The sequence below is a fragment of the Pollicipes pollicipes genome, unplaced genomic scaffold, assembly GCF_011947565.3.
Source record: "Pollicipes pollicipes isolate AB1234 unplaced genomic scaffold, Ppol_2.1 Scaffold_4002;HRSCAF=4701_pilon_pilon_pilon, whole genome shotgun sequence".
Taxonomy (NCBI): Eukaryota; Metazoa; Arthropoda; class Thecostraca; order Pollicipedomorpha; family Pollicipedidae; genus Pollicipes; species Pollicipes pollicipes.
Genome location: NW_023596420.1, coordinates 15,909,256 through 15,924,167, shown reverse-complemented (window position 1 = coordinate 15,924,167; position 14,912 = coordinate 15,909,256).

The following is a 14,912-nucleotide window of genomic DNA, read 5'->3' as shown; positions in this document are numbered from 1 at the left end:
CAGATGGGGCCGGCTGCAAGAGTGTAGGGCCATCCATTCAAATGTGAAACGCCCACGGCACGTTGTAGAGGGCTCCGAATGATCGAGGGTGTCGGAGAATGTTAACAGATAGGGCCTCGTGAAGACCCCCGCTCCAAAAGCAAGTATCCAAGACCCGGCGTAGAGGTCATCCAACAATCGGATGCACCGGAGCAGCTTATCAGAAGGGGCCGCAACAGGAGCATAGAGCGTAGGTCCCTCCATTGAAGTAACAAGTGCCCAAAACCCAGTGCGGACGGCCCCCGAAAGATGGAGTGTACCTGAGCAGGTTATCAGATGGCCACGATATGAGCGCAGAGCCCTAAATTCAGACGCCAAGACTCAATGTGCAGGGCTCCCGGACAATCCACTTTGGCCAAAGAAGTTAACAGAGGGGACCCCAGACAAGTGCGTAGGGCCTCCATTCAAATAGGGCTTCCCCAAGGCCCAATGTAGAGGACCCCCGAAAGACCGAGTGTATCCGAGCAGGCTATCAGATGGCATTGACAAGAACGTAGGTCCCTACATTCAAATACCCAATGTGCCGGGCCCCTAAACAATTCAGTGTGCCGGAGCAGGTTAACAGATGGGGCCCCGACAAGTGTGCAGGGCCCTCCATTCAAATGGAAAGCACCCTGGACCCAGTTTCGAGGGCCCCGACCGACAGAGTGTGCATAAGCAGGTTAACAGACGAGCCCCCGACAAGAGTATAGGGCCCTAAGCAAGTGACATAAAATTGGAAGCGCCCTAGACCAATGCAGAGGGCCCATGAGCATATCGCAAGTGTGTCGGTAGGTGAACCGAAACCAACGTAAAGGGAATACCCGAGCAAGCTAACATGGGGGTCCCCTGCTATATCTCACAGAGCCTTTTTGGAGACTGGAAAGAATCCGTGGAAGGCCTCTGATTGGCAACAGCGCCCAGGCACGCTAGCGGGAACAGCACAGAAACCGTGCAGATCTCTTCGAGCAAACGCAAAGCGGTCAGGGCTAATGTGGAAGGCTCCTTAACGATCGAAATGTCCTTGCAAGTGGGCATATAGGTCCCCGGAAACAGGATAGGACTCTGAACAGCGTGATGAGGCCTATAATTTCCAATAAACAACTTTTTTCATTATTGAAGATTTTTATATTTTCTCGTAGGCCATTCCACTTTCGTTTGCAAGTTCTTCTCGTCATGAGTGCTGCTCGGTAGCCTGGAAATCCCAACGATTGTTTTTTGTTTTGTGTTAAAAACTGTACCTGTTTGGTCACCCACGGGCCCCCTTCGGAGCCTATAGGGCCACTTTCGGGGTACCACGATGGGTGCATGGCCCACGTGACCACTCTCTCTGGAATCCGCCCCTGACTCAAATCAGTCGGTGGGAGGTTGGGTGCGGGGGGAGGGGAGGCCACAGCGGCCACGTGCCAACAATTAGAGGACCAGGCGGAGATAACAATGCCGCTGACTTGTATTGGTGCAGATATGTGGCATGTACTATCATAGAAATACCGGCAGAATTGCCTTCTCTATTTCAGTTACACATTGGGATACATACAGGTAAAACGAAGAACACCAACCCACCCGAAACAAGGTGGATGAAGTCCGGTTATTTTTGTTTCGAGGTAGGCTCTTCTACGCGACGTGGTTCACATCACATCCGGACAACTCGTAGATACCGGCTAGGCTTCGGCCCCGGCTAAATACAAGGAGCCTGTGTCCAGAGCCGACGATATTGACGGAAAGGCCGAATGCCCGCGTGAGTTCTCATCATGACCGGCACTTGACCGTATACTGAAATTGATAACGGCTGAGCTTTGCGCAGCATGAACATCTCATAACTTTGCTTAAATGCCTATGAACTGGTCCAGAAAATCCGACGCAAGTGTGTAAAGTGGGCCCAAACAAAAGTCTGCCGCCGTCCCGGGAATCGAACTTTCCGCCCACCCGTTACGAACCCAGCAACATCCCGCCAGCGCTACTCATCCTCGCGGATCAAAATGTCGAGATAACTATCCAAATCAAAACTACGGCAGCGAAGCTCACTGCGGATTGGAGGTGCCAGTCCGCCGGCGACTCAAATTTGCGGGATGTGATTTGCGGGTTGTATCGCGCCCAGTACTAGTTCTGGCTGTTGATTGGCGGAGAACGCGTGCGCTTGGTGGCTTGTGTTTGGCGGAGAGGCGGCCTGGAATTTGCCATCGAAGCGTCTGCAGCCGGAAGTCAGAAATAGTAGAATCAGATATTTAGCTTAGCCGAAACGCTCACGATTTCGGTGTCAAAACACGCACGCCGGACGCCTTATAGGCTGTCAAGGATCTGGGCTCGATTGCATGGCATGGCGCAGAGCTATTTTCAAAGAGCCTTAACACGCGCTCGGGTGAAGCGGGGCAAATTGACCCCCTCCCCCGAAGGTTTTTCCAGAATGGTTTTCGATGGGCTCGTCATAGCCGCGCCAAATTTTGCACAGCTGTAGACAATTGAATAGCGGATTGTTTGGCATCAAGCATTTAGATTTACCTTACAAGGTCGCCGACCTACGGCAGGTCAAAGTCAGGCCAAGGTTTCAGCGAAGGCAATTTGTAGGGAATCCTTCAATCTGATCCAATAACGGAGTGCGAGGCGAAGCCATACATCTCTGAGATGCTTTCTTAGGCAACACAACAGTTAAATGAGCCAATTACGTTGACCTAAGGTCAGGTATGAAGGTTACACTAAGGTCAAAACCAACCTGTTTTGTTACTCTGGGGCATGCTGTATGTGACAGTTTCTGGTGCTCATTTCGAGTTTGTTGATAGCAGGAACCGCATAGTACATCTTCCATGGACTTCTTAGAGGTCGGAATAGGTCATTGACCTAAAATGACCCAGGTCAACATTTTGTTTCAGGAACGTACCGCCTAGAGTAATCTTTGTCGTTTAGTCAAATGCAAAACTCAAAGCAATCGTGTATGATTTGGGTCACCTTGACTTTCAAAAGGTCAAATAACTGACCTTCAATGAGAATGTGGCCTTTTGCTTAGAAACGGTTATTAAGGTTCTGGGAGCACTTTGTAGACCAACCTGGAACTTGAACTTGTTTGACCTTTTTAATTCGAAGGTCATAACCTAGACACCTGAAAATTTGACCCAAGACATTTCACGTACAGGTTAATACACCCTGTAAATTTGGTGTCTCTAGCTTTCTTAGTTCCCGAGATCGCAGGAGGGGGAAATTGACCTCCCCAACCCGAGCGAAGGGTATCAAGCCGGCCACCCGGGCATGCGTTGAGGGAGGCTGGCATCGCTTTCCCCTCCCTATCAGGACAAGGATTATTGTGAATCTGATTCCCCTTTATTTATATGTGGTTCAGCTACCTGGAAAGTCCTTAACAGCAAAAAAAAACAGCAACAAGACAAAACGGGGTACCATGTAAAGATGCTGAGAAGCCAGACCTTCTCGCCAAATGGTGTGGTTTGACAGAGTTGTCCAGTTGATCTGTTTTTAGGTAATGCAGTGTTTTCTATAAATTGGAAGAGGAGTGGGATGAACTCATGATGTGAGTCACCAAGAAGAGTTGTGAGAGAAAAGCCCAGGCGATCTGGTAGCGTTAAGTTGATAAGAGCCTGACGGGTTTCACGACAGTCTGAGCGATCAAGATTAAAAGTGGAGAATCACATATGAGACTGAGCATCGACGAAAACTTTAGATAACGCGTCCTCCATTACAAAGCAATGTGTGTCGCTCTCGTGGGATGCGGATGCTGTTGAGCCATTTCACGAGTACGAATGTGCCTTTGGACACAACCGCATGCACATCCACTCTCGGAGACCCCTTGAGAATCGACTCCCCGACATCTCCATCCCGAGCAAAAGCAGCTCGGGATGGAGCATCGCTGGGCCGCTGTTTTTCTGTATAGGACAGCGGCGCCGGTTAAGCACACCGGCACAACACGAACTAAAGGTGCGGTTAGATTTGATGCAGACGGCGCCCCAGTCAAGCGGCAGAGTCGAAGATAATGCTGTCTCATTACTCGCCACATCTTTCGCATAATGACGTGTCTGGTTGCTTTGGCTAGCATGTGCGATGGGAAAGGGGAGAGGAAAAGGTATAGGAACTTTTTAAAAGGGAGAAGGGCAGGCTCGGGGATGCATTAAAGAAACTTTTAATAAAAAGGCTGGGCCGGTGGCCAGGAAGCGAGGAGGGATAAATTTGTTCGCTCTTCACCCATAACATGTTTTAGAGACAAGTTAATGTCTGGGTTGCCACACTATAGATATTTGTTACTGTTTTCTCTACGTGCGCAATTTTATACATTCTTTCCTACATATCATTCAGCAAACAGGCTGACCATTTAGTCCCCAAACCATGCATGCGTCGTAACACCATTGCCACTGGGTAGGCAAAATAACACGTGTATGGGGACACTTTTGGTCATTGGGGAGGAATCTGCGTCCACAGCGACCAGTGAACTGCTTCCATCAGTACAGTTAACACGTTAAGATATGGTATGAGCACAGGCTGGCGAGAAAGTAAAAATCGAATGCATGACACATTGATTCTACAAATGTCTGATGTGCCTGAATTTCGCAGACTGGTGGTGATTTGGTTTTTAAGGGCGCGTCGGCATCAGAGCCATTTTGCGCCAGACTGCTGTTTAATGGATGACTTTTGTCGCACGAGTGTAGTCGAAAAGACTCCGGAGGATGCTATGTTGTGTGCCAAAAATAACGCGGAAATAGGCCTAAAACAAGAGTCTCTGCTTAATGAAAACCGTAATCACAGAATGGCAGTCGTCGTTTCCGACACTGTCCGTAGATGCCAACTACCGCCCGCCCTCGGCAGTCACCACCCTGCAGCCCAGCTGCTGTCCGTCGACGGTGGTTGCCATCTGCATGACTGAGTGCGCACTGATAGTCTGACAGCTTTTGGACATGTATGTGGATCGGTACCATTATTCATTGGCGTCTAAAGCAGGTGATAAGTGGTTTGCTGCAGCACGCAGAACCAAATTTTCCACCGCTGCTCCACATCACAGCATGGCATAGAAGTGCATGAAAGTGCCTTTTTTGAGGCACATTTGGTCCAATGGACGTTTACTTCCCCTCCCTCAATGCCAGTGGATTGATCCGTTTTGTTTTTAGTAGGAGGAAAGTGCTCCTTTCTCGAACAAGCTCCGCATGTCTGACGTAAGTGTCTGACATGTCTGACATGTCTGACTTTCATGCTGAGGGTCAAGTCATTTCGTGACCTAGCCGTTGCATGGTTATTACTGGCCAAAAGGACTTTATTTTAAAAACCTAGCAACCAAATCCTGTCTGAGACTTGCTTTGAACGCATGACCTTGGAAGACAGCCAATTGAAGTCCGTTGGTGCCAGAAACCGTGCTGACGTACGACACAAAGGAATAACTCAGTAATCATATTCATCTTGCCCTTGAGACAATAGTGCAGACAGGGGGGCACAGGTGGCACGTGCCCCACCCCCCTTAGGTTCTGAGGGGCCCGTCGGACCCCTTGGATCCTACAATCAATGGGATATGGGCCCGAAAGACCGACCGGAGGTCGCATTCAGGGGCCCGGCCCGCTGGGCCGAGCACTCCAATGCCAGCCAGATGCCCATGCGCGGTGATCAGGGTCCCACTGAGTCGATACGGGCCTATATTTCTGTCAGGCAACATCAGCAACGCTCAGCCGGCTCCGTGGCGGCATGGGCCCAAGGGCCCATATCCCAAGCAGGGACAAAGTCGGAGCGAGCGATTTACATTGTTCACGGCCCCACAGGGCCTTGCAGGGACCTTGCGTTGGTAAGAGGCCCCGAGTCAGCTAGAGACAGTGATTGAGGAGGGCTGAAGAACCTAGGGGAACCCACCGGATCCGGCGATCAAGGGCCCGATTGGAGGGTCTAAAGGCATAAAGGGCTGGTCGGAGTCTGATTCAGGGGCCCCAGCTCACGAAGACGGGCCCTCAAATAACGAATAACGGTCAGAGGGCTCTCTGCGCCGATTGGGGCCCCCTGAGTCGATATGGGCCTGTGCATCGATCAGGTATCACCAGTACTGCACAGTCGTCTCGGTGTCGGTATGGGCCTGAGGACCCACCTCCCAATCAGGGGCAATGCCGGGGTCAGTGATCTGCAGTGGTCGGTGCCCCTGCATCTGTCAGGGGCCCACTGAGCTTAACAGAGGGTCCTGTGCTCGCAAGGGGCCCCGAGCCGACCAGACAGCGTTCGTTGAGGCCCGAAGAGTAGCTCGCGCGGCCCAATGGAACCGACTATCAAAGGCCCAGTTGGAGGGCATGAGGGCCCGAAGGACTGGATGTACGTTGCAAGAAGAACCGCGGTCCGTAGGTCCGTGACCTGAAATATCAACCGCAACTCTTCTTGTGCCGTTTGAGGAACCCTGAGATGATATGGGTGTCAAAGCTGGTCAGAGATCAGGAGCATCGAACACGTCGGCTACACGTCCGTCGAGCTCCTGAGACCCGTTTCCTTAGCAGAAACGAGGTCAGGACCCACGATTTTCAATGTTCGGGGTCCCTGACACAATAACGGGCCCCCGCGTCGGTCAGGGGCCACAATGTCTAGCAGGGGTCCTGGGGCGGCAAGTGGTCCCGAGTCGGAGCGATGTTTGATATCGGAGCGATGTTTGTGGTTCCGAGTCGGAGTGATGTTTGTTTGAGGGGGCCCGAAGGGAGACGAAGGGTCCCTCGAGGCCAAAGATCAAGGACCCGATTGGAAGGCTGAAATGTCTGGAGGGTTATTTGTAGGTCACATTAAGGACACCGCCCATAGGGCCGTGATCACAAATGTCAGTGAGAGAATCTCTGGCAACTAGACCCCTGAGACAAAGCGTTCCTCTATTTCGGCCAAAGATCACTGACAACGAACAATCTGCGCCGTGTTGGTCTGAGCTCTGTGGTGTCTTGACTGAGGGTCTCTTGCGTTGGTCGGGGCCTCCTGACAGTTAAGGGAAACACAAAAACTCATGGTGAGTGCTCACAATCAGGCAATAGAAGGGTCCTGTGCCATTCAGGGCCCGCAGTACCTAACGGTGGGTCCTCCTACCCAATTGCAGAATGAGCCAGTTAAGCCAAACTGGGGTCTTTGTGCCATCTATTTGACCACCAGCGGCGACCAGGGATGTTGCTGCGTCAGTGACGGTTTGTGCGTTGATCTGGGGTCAATAGCGCGGGTCAGAAAGTTTCCCGCGTCAGGGAGCGGACCAATCTGATATGATGCACCCCTTTAACACGCGCTCGGGTGGGGGGTCAAATTGACCCCCAGAATATTTTTCCAGAATGGTTTCTGAACGGCGTGGCATAGCCGCGCCAAATTTGCATAGCTGTAGACAATTGAATAGCGCATCGTTTGGAGTCAAATATTTAGATATACACTGTAAGGTCCCTGACCTATTGCAGGTCAAAATCAGGCCATGGTTTCATCAAAGGCAATTTTGGGGGAATTTTTCGATCTGATCCAACAACGGAGTCTCAGACGAAGCCATACATCTCCAAGATGTTTTTAGGCAACAAAACAGTTGAATAAGCAAATTACATTGACGTAAGGTCAGGGATGAAGGTCACACCAAGGTCAAAACGAACCTGTTTTGTTACTCTATGACTTGCTGTATGGGATAGTTTCTGGTGCTCACTTCGAGTTTATTGATAGCAGGGACCGCATTATACATCTTCCATTGACTTCTTACAGAGGTCAGAACAAGTCATTGACTTAAAATGACCCAGGTCAACGTTTTTTTGGGGGGAACATGCTGCCTAGCGTAATCCTTGTCGCTTAGTCAAAAGCAAAGCTCGAGGCAATCTTGCATAATTCCGCTCACCTTGACTTTCAACAGGTCAAACAAGGCCACTGACCTTGAACGAGAAGGTGGCCTTTTACTTAGAAACGGTTATTTTGGTTCAGGGGGCAATTTGAGACCAACCAGGAACTTCGTCTTGCTTGACCTTTTTTGACCCGAAGGTCATGACCTAGGAACCTGAAACTTGAACCCAAGTGAGTTTACGCACAGGCAACACACCCTGTAAATTTGGTGTCGCTAGCTTTCTTAGTTCCCGAGATCTCAGGGGTGGTCAAATTGACCCCCCCCCCCCCCCGGAGCGAAGGGTATCTAGCCGGTCACCCGGGCGGGGTTAAGGAGTTCCGGATCGGCCACGGGACCGCACAACAACGACCATCGCAAAATGACGCCTCTGAAATTCTTTCAAAATGAGGTCGCACGGTTCAAAGATTACACTGAGTGAATCATTTTTTATAGCTTTGTGATTGTCTTCTGGACAGCTTAACAGTTACAGCAACACGAAAACTAAAAATTTTAACTTTATCTCTCCCAGTTCCACCACCAGATTCCAGGACCGCTTCGCGGTGCTTTAATTAATCTTCAAATTGCAAAGGTAAAACACACACCCGGAACATTTCTACATGTACGATTATGTGTCCTAAAGCATTCAAAGGTACTTCTTCCAGAAGCATCATTTTAGTCCACCTGTTGGCTACGGCATAGTATTGGCCGCGGGCCGACACTGCGCGACTTCCGGGGAATGCAACGCCTGGCGTCGAGGTTTTGTTGCTAAGGTGTGTGAGCGCGCTTGCTCAATATTACGTTACATAATTTGCATCACCAATCACGATAATGTTGAACATATCCAGACCAACATGGTTTGGCCATGTTAATATAAATTTTTGAAACATTTTGATCTTCAAGCTAAATTTTCAAGTTTCTTGACATCCTTGCACAATCCAGAGACAAATTCTAACAAAGTTTCTGCGTTCTATATCGGTTCAAAGATAGCCCAGTTGGCTGTTGCAAAATGAAGAGCGCCATCGATTTATTTCATGCAGTCATTTAACACATGACCTTTTCAGTCGATTGATTGTGCGAAATTCAAGCAGAATTGATCTCATGGTAGCGCGCGGCATCCATATCAATTATAGAAGGAAAAAATTGCAACATAATATATATATATATATATGTATGTATGTATATATATATATATACATATATATGTATATATATATATACATATATATATATTATATATATATATATATATATATGTATGCGTAGTCTAAGAATAACATGCCTGCACTAACAAGTGGGTCATACCCGGCAATTTTTTAGGCCCTTTCTCAGTCCTGTGCCCCCTTGCCAACGCTCTGGCTGCGCTCCTGCCTTGAGAACCACGTGGCCACTGAGGTGGCGGCATTTGCGTGACGTTTCTATAGTGTAAGGCATGTCTGGTTGAGCCTGAAATACTCTGCACGAAATAGTGTGTACAAGTTTGCGGGCATTAAGCTCAGAAGCCAGAGTGTTTTAAAACACGCTAAGGTGGTGTTCAAATTGATCCCTTCCGAAGGTTTTTCCGGAATTGTCTCCGAACGGCGCGATGTAGCCGCACCAAATTTTGCATAGCTGTGGACAATTGAATAGTAGATCGTTTGATGTCACAAATTGATATGTATTTTGTGAGGTCACTGACCTACGGCAGGTCAAACAGACCTGCAGTAGGTCATGATTTCAGCGGTCAATTTCTAAGGAATCATTCAATCTGATGCAACAACAGAGTGACAAAATAGGCAACGCATCCCTGAGATGCTTTCTTAGGCAACACAATAAAATGAGCAAATTACATTGACCTAAAGTCAGGTATGAAGGTCAGGCCAAGGTCAAGGCTATTCTGTTTTATCACTGTAGGGCTTGCTGTATGGGATAGTTTCTGGTGCTCATTTCGAGTTTATTGAAAGCAGGAACCGCATTGTGCATCTTTCAGGAACTTCTTTAATGTCAGTACAGGTATCTAAACCTAAAATGGCCCAGGTCAACAATTTGTTCTTAGGAGCATGCTGCCTGGCGTAATTTCTGTCGCCTATTAAAATACAAAATTCAAAGCGATCCTGTATGGTTTTGGTCACCACGACCTTCAAAATGCCAAACAAGGTCACTGACATTAAATGAGCATGTGACCTTTTGCTTGGAACGGGTGTTTAGGTTCTAGGAGCACTTGGACCCCACCCAACCTGGAGTTTAGACCCAACCTGGTAGACCCAACCTGGAGTTTGACCTTCAAAACTCAGACACACTCATAGCACCCCTTTATAAAGTGGGACTGTCAAGCAAAGTTGGTATTTGGCCTGACATGATGGGTTCATTTATTATCTTCGCAATATAAGAGTTTGGTAGTAATCGAGAGACCTCGTTGAGACCAATCAAATGTTTGTTTTCGCTAAGCTCTATTTTGTATTTCAGAAACAGTAGAGAAGTCGCATTGACACTGTTCTGACCGCAGAATAATGCGTATTTCTGAGCACCGAAACAACAGAACCTTGGATGTACCCGCGGACTCCCCGCTCGCGCTCCCGGTTCCCCGGCCGACCCCCTAACCGCGCATGCGCCGCCGCGGTCGGCAGCGCCGGCTGACGGCCGGCCGACAGAGGCCGCCAGCGAACGGCCGGGCGGCAGCAGCCGCGACACGGCGGGTCGTACCAACTCCCCCACACTTAGATGAAAACGCGGGTCGGACCTGGCACAACGAACACCGATCACCCCGACAGCACACCGATCACTGTACCAGACCGGAGGCGGCGTGGGGAAACACCGCGGCGGCAGGGGCGGGACGCGGCGGGGAAGGAACCGCGAACGGGACGAGCGCGGAGCGGGGCGGCGGGACAGGCTCCGAAACCCCAGGCACGGTCACATGAGGCGGCGCGCGTGGCGCAGGGGCCGGGGTAGGAGGCAGAGGTTGGGGAACCTCAGACACTGAGCACGCCACACGCGGGCGGACGTGGTTACGGCGTCGTACGAACGACCGCCCATCAGGGAGACGGACGCGACACCGCTGCCCCTCGACGGCTTCCACCTCCGCCTGGACCCAGGTCGCGGCCGACGGACCCGGGGAGATCTGGGAGACATACATCCAGCCACCTACCCGGAGAGTCCGCGGCGAGGATCGCATTATCCGGCGATCACGCCAGGCCTCTTGACGGCGTTGCACGGTGGCCGACAGATCTGGGCGAAGCAGATCGAGGCGGGTCCGAAAGTGGCGGTTGTTGAGCAACTCGGCCGGCGGGCGTCTTGTGGTTGAGTGTGGTGTGGCGCGATATGACAGGAGGAAGCGAGTCAGACGGGTTTGCAGGGAGCCTTCGTGACGTCGCTTCAGTGCTGCCTTCACGATTTTGACCGTTACCTCGGCCTGGCCGTTCGAAGCGGGGTGCCGCGGCGGACTCAGCCGGTGGAGAATGCCGTTAATTGGCAAGGCCTTGAATTCCGCGGAAGTGAACGCGACGGCGTTGTCCCTGACCAGGACGGACGGCAGGCCGTGCTGGCCGAAGATCAGGCGCAGGGTCTCGATGGTGACCGCTGAGGAGGTGGAGCTGGTCACGTGGACTTCAGGCCACTTGGAGTACGTATCGACAGCGATAAACAAATACTTGCCCTCCACCAGGCCGGCGTAGTCGATATGAACGCGACTCCACGGCTTGTCCGGGAACGTCCACGGCTGCGGCATGTTCCCAGGAGCGTTCCCCCTGTGGGCCTGACACGGATCGCAGGCCCACACGCGTGACTCGATGTCGGCGTCAATGCCTGGCCACCACACCGAGCATCGAGCGAGGCGCTCCATGCCCGCGATGCCGGGGTGTCCATCATGCAGAAGACGAAGAACGTCATCTCGGAGTGACGGCGGGATAACGACGCGGGAGCCCCAGAGGGGGCACCCGTCCTGCAGGCTGAGTTCCGTACGGCGACGGAAGTAAGACTGGAGCGCAGGGTCTGGTGACGCTGTGGGCCAGCCTTCACAGGTGTGCCGATACGCCGCGGAAAGCGTCGGATCCCGACGCGTGCCCGTCCGGACCTGATTGACGTCCACGGCTTCAGCAAGGTCGTCCATCAGAGTGACGACATCTGCAGGAGGAGGCACATCCCGAGGCGCATCAGGGAGCGGGAGGCGGCTGAGACCGTCAGCATTACTCAAGCTGCGCCCTGCCACGTGCACCAACATGTATTGGTATCCTGCCAGCCTGAGACGGTAGCGGAGAATACGGGGCGAGACGGTCAGTGGCAGCGCCTTGTCACCACCCAGCAGAGCTAGGAGGGGTTGATGATCGGTCTTGATGACGAATGTGCGGCCGTACAGGTACTGGTGAAACTTCGACACGCCAGACATCACCCCACATGCCTCCTTGTCTAGTTGACTGTAGTTCCTCTCGGCGTCGCAGAGACTGCGGCTTGCATATACGATCGGCCGGTCCTTGTTAGCCTCGGGATGGCTGAGTACGGCCGCCACACCGTACGGGCTGGCGTCGGTCGTCAGCACGAGCGGCCGAGTCGGGTCGCAGTGGGCGAGCACCGGGGCGGAGGCGTGGTGACGCTTGGTCTCGGCAAACGCCTTCTTCTGTGGCGCCTCCCAGGACCAGACGGCATCCTTCTTCTGTAGGGCATACAGGGGCGCCGCGACCGTAGCGAGGTCCGGCATGGACCGGCTGTAGTATTATAGCACTCCCAGATACGACCGGAGCTGGCGCAGAGTGGTCGCGTCTGGTGCGTCGAGCATCGCTCGGCTTTTCTCGGGCGTCGGTTGCACTCCGGCTGCCGAGATGCTGTAGCCAAGGTAGTCCGCCCGGTCCGCCAGCCAGACGCACCTGTCTTTGTTGACTTTCAGGCCAGCTCGAGCGAGCCGTTCCAGCACTTGACGGACATTGCGCAGGTGCTCTGAAGGTGACGAGCCTGTGGCACATATATCGTCGAGGTAGACGGCTGTGCACGGAACGCCGGATAAAAGCGTCTCCATTTCCCGCTGGAAAATAGAAACGGCACTCTAGACGCCGTAACCGAGCCTTGTTGGTTGAAACAGGACCTTGTACGTGTTTATGGTCAGGTACTCGCGGCACGATTCGTCGAGCTCCAATTGTAGATAAGCCTACGCCAAATCAATTCTGGTGTACTGAGCCCCACCAGAGAGAGTGGTGAAAAGCTCTTCAACCCGGGGCAGCGGGTAACACTCCAATGGACTGGCGACGTTCACTGTGACGTCATAACTTCCACACAGGCGCACACTTCCGTCTCGCTTCTTGACGGGTACCACCGGGGCCGCCCATCGGGACGACTCGACTGGTCGGAGTATGCCGGCTGTCACTTAGCGGTCAATCTCTGTCTCTATCGCCTCTCGGAGAGCGAAAGGCGGCGGCCGGTGTTTGAAGAAGCGCGGTGTGACGCTGGTGTCCACGTCCAGACAAACCCGCCTGACATTGTAGTGCCCGAGGCCCGGCTCAAACAGGACACCGAATTCGTCCTGCAGGTCCCGCAGAGCGGCAGGCAGGTCGACTGCCCCGGCTGAAGGGGAAGTAGGCGGCGACGGTGCGGAGGAGCGCCGCCCAGAAGTGGCAGGACCCGGCCCGTGGCGTCCTGCCGTCGGCGGAACCACAGCCCCAGTGGTCGCAGCGACGTCACTGACAGCCGAGGACGTAGCGGCGGAGGTGGCGCCGGGCGGCGGTGCAGGACACTGGTCATCAGACGGATCATGGCTGGTCTCCACCTTCCGGACGGTGCCTCGGCCACCGAAAAGAGCGCGCCAGTCAAGGACGAGGTGCTGAAGCCACTCCCGCCCCAGCAACGGAGGACCCTCGACGTTGACCAGCAGCACAGGCAGCAGTGCCGTTTGTGTCCCGTATTGCACGCGCACCACGGCCGTTCCAGTCACCGGAGCTGTCTGTTCCGTGTACGTCTTCAGGTGACCCCGGTAGGTCTTGATTTGTCTTGCAGCTGGGGGCCAGTTTCTCTTGACCAGCGTCTCGCTCATAGCAGAGCGGCTGGCCCCTGTGTCGACCTCCATGATTACTTGCGTGCCGTTGATAGTCACATCAACTTCGACCGGCGCCGGCGAGACCGTCCCACCCAGCGGCCGGATGTGATAGAAGGTCTCGGCCTGGTCTGCTTCGGCACCGGAGCTGCCTGACGACTCGTCCACGCGGTGCGTGGGATGGGCTTCACGCTGCCGGCGGCGACAGTCCGCGGCCCAGTGCCCATCTCGACCACAGTACATGCACCGCGCAGCTTGGGCGCGCGCCGAACTCCCCTCCAGTCGCCGAGGGCTGTGCGCACTCCACTCCTGACGGCGGGGTTGTGCGCGCCCCCAGCCGACAGCCCCGCACCGGCCGGCGAGCGTGCGATGGACGCACCGGAACCCCCGGATGCCAGCCCCGGCGGGCTGACGTGACAACGGCGGCTGGCGACTCGCGGTCTCGTCCGCGGCCGCTCGGACATCCGGCACGAGTATGGCCGCGGCGCGAGCATGCAAAAGAGCGAGCGCTCCGAAACGGGCACACGTTAGGAGCGTGTCGGCGACTGTGGCAACGCCAGCAAACGTCTGACACGGCGTACAACTGACCGGGGTGCGGGTCCGGGAAGGCCTGACCACAGGCTGACTGGGCGGCGGCAGCGCGTTCAACTCGCTCACCACCGCGCGGGTCGCCTCCTCTTCGGCGGCCAACTGGACAGCAGCTGCCAGGGTTAGCTGCGGTGCGTGGAAAAACTTCATCTGCAGGTCTTTATCGCGGCACCGGGAGACAGCACACTGCAAAGTAATGTCCTCACGCTGCTGGCGGTCATAGCCACACCGCGCAGCGCGTAGCCGGAGGCGGGCGACAAAACCCTCGAAAGATTCGCCGTCGTTTCGCGACAAACCTTGAAGCTGGAACCGTTCGAAGGTCACGTTCACATGTGTAGCGTAGTGTTTGGTCAACTTCAGCCGTAGCACGTCGTACTCCGAGGCACCGGCGGGAGCATCGTCCGGATACGGCAGCGTGCTCACCAGCTCCTGCACGTCCAGACCGAGGAGCGTGAGGACTGTGGCAGCCTTCCTCGGGCCGGTGGTGACATTGCTGGCAGTCATGTAGTATTCACAGCTTTGGAGCCACCGCTCAAAGTC